The 5,595-nt window shown below is 36.5% G+C and overlaps 1 long non-coding RNA gene across 1 annotated transcript; it reads right to left on the minus strand.

The window, feature by feature from the left end:
• Positions 1–212: 212 nt before the first annotated feature.
• LOC143602828 (uncharacterized) lies at positions 213–1,591 on the minus strand. Its single transcript, XR_013147924.1, has 3 exons — positions 1,333–1,591; positions 1,187–1,263; positions 213–257 (listed from the first exon to the last, which is right to left on the minus strand). It is a non-coding gene; the product is annotated as an uncharacterized LOC143602828 (long non-coding RNA).
• Positions 1,592–5,595: the final 4,004 nt, after the last annotated feature.

The raw sequence follows: 5,595 nt of genomic DNA on the forward strand, positions 1-5,595 counted from the left end.
TTAACCTGTTCCCACAAAAGAACTGCCTCACAAACATCATATTTGTACTCCAAGGCTCATAAGTTTTAAACTGTGGGTTCAACTGCAAGTGAACACAAAATTCAGTGGTCAATTTCTGAATACATGAGAGAGGGAGAGAGATCATAGATACAGAAAAAGAGAGAGATATACCCAGGTGCTGTTTGTCCCTTCAGGAAACTTAAGAATCAACTGCAATGGTCAATGATATGTGCAGTAAGTCCAAATCCTCTGTTTGCCTTGATTGACATTTGACAATGTCACTAAGAATTAGCATCATTATATTGAGCAGATAAACAATACTGGATTGTATATGAAACAGCAGTCGCACACATAACTAATAACACATACTAAGTAAACATTCAAAAATTGTGCTCTTAGAGACTAATAACCACCTAATCCATGCCCACATTGGAACAAGTATGTATTCAGCTAAAAGTTCACTAAGTTCAAAATTGACCGGTTAGTACACTGTATGCTAATATACCAAACCTATAATAAACGGTATGCAGTGATCTGCCTAATTTGGATATAATATACCTAAAAAGCCCCTTACATTTAGGGTATGGGTGGTTGAGAAAATTAACATTGTATACCAAACATATAATCAACGGTATGCAGTGATCTGCCTAATTTCGATACAGCAATACCTAAAAAACTAGCAAACATATCACCAGACGTCAGCACCTTCAAATTCACACAATAATTTGACGCAACATAACTACCCACTACATTAACTCATAAATCTACATGTATATATAAAACAAATAGTAATGAAAAAGCTAACACTTACCACGCGTTGCTAAACGTCAGACTGAAAATCAGTTAAGCTAACACTTACCTAAAAAGTTTCAAACCTTCAAACAATAGTGAACTATATATGTAGCAGCAACCATATACATAACACATTCACAAAGTAGTCAGCTAAAAGCTCAAAATCATCCACTTAGAACACTATACACCGAACATAAGTACATAACAGAAACCGGTATGCAGCGATCTGCCTATTTTCGATACAACAATACCTAGAAAAACTAGCAAACATCACACCAGCAGTCAGCACTTCAAATTCACACAACAATTTGACACAACATAACCACCTACTACATTAACTCATAAACCTTCATGTATATATAAAACAAAGAGTAATGAAGAAGCTAACACTTACAACGCATTGCTGAACGTCAGACTGGAAATCAGTTAAGATCTGAACATCTTCAGCATTAAGTAACTTAGTTCGAGTACCTAACAGAAACCGGAACACACGATTAAACAGCAATCAGTTAAATTAAGCTGAAAACGAAATTAGGTTACCGGTGAAGAAAACCGATTGAAGAACGAACACAAGGAGAGAGAAGACAGTAGCGGCGCAGATGAGGTGAATGAATGTAGGTCTTCTTGGTGAAGACTTTAAAGGTCTGGTCATAGTCACCGGTGCCCTAGGTCAGTGGATCGGTGATGGTGGAGTGTGAGTTGGTTCAGATTTGTGATTTGCGAGTGGCTGTTAGGTGGTTAAATTGATATGGATCGGATTAGAGTGAAGGAAACGTAGAATGCAATTGATCTTCTTCTCTAGATTATGGGATGATTCACCAGTGTGTTATTGTTATGTTTTGACTTTTGATTAATATTTCCCAAACCCTTAGACTGCGTAAGAAATATTATAAGTTACCTTTTTTTTTTCAAATAAACGAATCTTTTTGAACGAGCTATTATTAAATATGGTTACAAAATATTACAAAAATAAAACGTATGAAAAGTTATACTCCGTAATTAATTAGTATGTGTCAATTGTAAACCAAACATAAAATAGTATAAAAGTAATAGTACATATTTTCTTTCTACGCATACAAGTCACATATCAATTTTCTCATCATTTTAAAACTTCTATTATAAGTTTTTCATGTGATATATTTTTTTCTTACAAAAAATCACAATATGAGTATGAATTTGTTATATAATTAAAATAAAAAATAGGTAATTATGTCTTTTTGTTTGTATTTTGTCTTTTTTCATCATTGTGGGTTTTTTTATTATTATTTTTTTTGTCATTGTGTCTTTCAAATCATTGTGTTTTTTTTTAATATTAACAACATCGTTGTGTATAATATGTAAATATAATGATAAAATACAACAAATTATCTAATACATAAAACATAATGATGAATACATATTACATTTTTTTTTGAAAGGCCATATATAATAAACCGACGAAAAGGCATCTCACAAGAAGACAAGAGCCCTACACAAATACAAACGTTCAAATAAACGGAAACAAAAATAAAAACAACCACCAAACCTACAAAGTTACTCCAAAACATTATAAGGGAAAGTTAATAAAACTAAATTTGCACCACCTCTCCCAATCTAGTGAAGGAATTTTGCCTCTATGTTTGACCCAAAGAAAAGAAGTCACTTTAATATCATTTATCACTTTGGCAATGGAGAACGCTTTTTGGTTAAAAATCATGTCGTTTCGAGATATTCAAATCGCCCAACACGTCGCAACAGCAATAGCTTTCACAACCTGACATTCACCCACAATTCTTTTATGTTTACCTGGATATTCCAAAAGTTCTTTCACTAAGCCAAAATCACCAAGATAAGAAACCTTTATCCAATTGAGTATGATAGACCATACCCATCTAGACATACTACAATTAACCTAAGATGAATTGAGGATTCCGATCTAGGACTAAACGCATATAAAGCAATTTACCTTTATGGGAACCCATTTATGCCATGTATCATCATCAACAGGCTGCCGATCCACGTTGTCAATCTCCCACCTGAGTGTCTTCGTCAAGAAAGCAGCAGTCGATCCATCAACACCCTTCCAATTCCAAACGTCTGGAATGTCCAACGACCCCACATTTGAAATTAGTAATACACATTCTTCCAATTCCAACCTTTGCTGGACAGTGGTAGGAGTCCTACGCCACCTCCAAATCCAACTTCTAACCCCGTTCATCAACTCAAAACAATCTATAACCAAAACGTCCTTTTTTGTCTCCAGAGAAAAAATAAGAGGAAAACGGGCTTTCAGAGGCAGATTTCTAGCCCAAACATCAAGCCAAAAGAGAGTTTTATCCCCCTTGCCAAACTGAACATCTACCTTATCTTGATTACAAACATAACCAGCCGGGCCTTCAACCACCAACCTAGCAATTTGATTCCATGTACCACCCCAAAGATTTTTTTACAGGAATCAAATCCCACGTGTTCGGTCCTTGATGGACTGAAGATATAACCTTCACCCACAAAGAATTTAGGTCGTTTTTATACCGAGTCCACCATTTAGCAAGGAGAGCTGTATTAGCCGCCTTTAAACTACCTACCCCAAGACCGCCATATTTTTTATCAAAAAGTATCTTGTGCCATGCCACCCAACTAATTTTCTCCTTCGTATCAACCCCACCCCAAAGGAATTTTCTTCTTTTACTTTCAAGTTGTTTTAATACATTAATCGTCTCCTTGAATAAAGAGAAGTAGTATATCCCCAAACTACCCAACACCGATCTGATAAGGGTTAAACGCCCCCCAAACGACAACACTTTTGCTTTCCATTTTGATAATTTTGTGTCAAACTTATCCAAAATTGGCTTCCAACTTTTAACTAAACTCATATTAGCCCAGATTGGTAGTCCGAGATGCAGAAAAGGAAGTTTGCTAGATTTACAATTCAACAAACTGGCCATATTACTAATCATATTCGGTTCCACCTTAACCCCGAACACGGTACTTTTCCTAAGATTTACCTTTAGACCTGAAGTCAAATAAAAGCACCGCAAAATTCTATCAAGATTTTTGAAGTTCGAGTCACACCATTCCCCAATGAAGACCGCGTCGTCCGCATAAAATAGATGTGAAATAAGCGGACCGCCACGTGGTAATTGAATTCCTTTGAATAGACCCTCGGACAAAGCAGAGTTCATAGTAATATTCAAGACCTCCATGGCGATAATAAACAAAAATGGTGAAAGAGCGTCACCTTGTCGTCCACCTATATGTATATTGAACTCGTTTGTCGGAGCCCCGTTTATTAAAACTGAAGACCTGGCCGAAAATGTACCTTTTATCCACAACCGCCATTTTTTCGGGAAGCGCATCTAGGAGAGTATGCGATCTAAAAAACGCCAATTAACCGAATCGAATGCTTAGTCAATGTTGACTTTGAAAATCATAGCCTTTTTATTAACTTTTTTGCACCAAGAGACCACCTCATTAAGAATAAGAACACCTTCAGTTATGTTTCTTCCTGACACATAAGCTGGTTGTACCTCTCCGATGATCGAGCCCATCACCAATTTTAAATGGTTTGCTAGAACTTTTGTAATTATTTTTGGAATACACCCAATGAGATTAATAGGGCGAAATGCGTTAATTTTTTGTGGATCGTTCACTTTCGGGATAAGGGTAATGAAACTTGAGTTACACCCATTACTAATCTTACCGTGCTCATAGAAATTCTTCATGACATCTAATACATCCTTCTCGAAGAGATTCCAAAAACGTCTTATGAATTTGAAAGTATACCCGTCCGGGCCGGGCGATTTATCCCCACCACAATCCCAAACCGCTCTTTTAATTTCTTCACATGTGAATGGAGCCACTAAATTTTCAGCCTCTGTGTTTGAAAGTTTAGACATGCCCGTGTTGAAAAAAATAGGCCTCTCACTAACCGGTTCTGAGAACTTTTCGTCAAAGAAGCATTTGATACAATCTTTTAACTCATCCGGACTAGTCACCCAAAAGTCATTTAACCACAACCCATTAATCTGATTTGTTTTCATGTGGCAATTAACTATACCATGAAAGAATGCGGAGTTCTCGTCCCCATCAGTGACCCACCGAATCCGAGCCTTTTGTTTTAGATCCATACGTTTGCAATTTTCAAATTCTCCCAACAATAATGAACATTCCAATTTCTCATTGGCCTCCTCATCTGTGAGATCCCGAGATTCTGCAATTAAATCTAGTTCATTAATCCTTATTATAGCCATTTTTACACTACTCTGACTCTCCAATTCTACTTTTTTTTCTCCATTCCTTGATTGCCACTTTACACCTCTTAAGCTTATTAGCCAAATTCATATCAGGTTGTTTAATTATGTTGCACTGATCCACTGTTTTCTTGATAACCTCTTCTAAATCATCATTCCTAAGCCAGGAATTGTAGAATCTAAAGGGACAAGGTCCAAATTTTAGATCCACACAAGAGAGAACCAGTGGTCTATGGTCAGAATATCTTTTCGGTAGCGCCATCAACGTTGTTTTCGGCCACCTATTGATGAAATCATGACCCACTAACACCCGATCAAAATTACTATGCTTATTCCCCACCTTCGATGAATAAGTAAAAATACTACCACCCATTTTAAATTCCGGTAGGCCCGTATCTGTGATGAAATTGTTGAAATCATTAGCGCTTGTTAAACAAAATTCCGAGTTCTTTCTCTCTTCTGGACATCTAACACAATTGAAGTCACCCATGAAAATCCAAATACCTTCTTTTCCATTTTTTAAACTGCTTAGCTCACACCATAAGGCCTTTTCCAGACTCGTTTCTTGTGGTGC

The sequence above is a fragment of the Bidens hawaiensis genome, unplaced genomic scaffold (assembly GCF_021521415.1).
Source record: "Bidens hawaiensis isolate Kalapana, Puna unplaced genomic scaffold, B.hawaiensis_p1.1 tig00059906_1, whole genome shotgun sequence".
NCBI lineage: Eukaryota > Viridiplantae > Streptophyta > Magnoliopsida > Asterales > Asteraceae > Bidens > Bidens hawaiensis.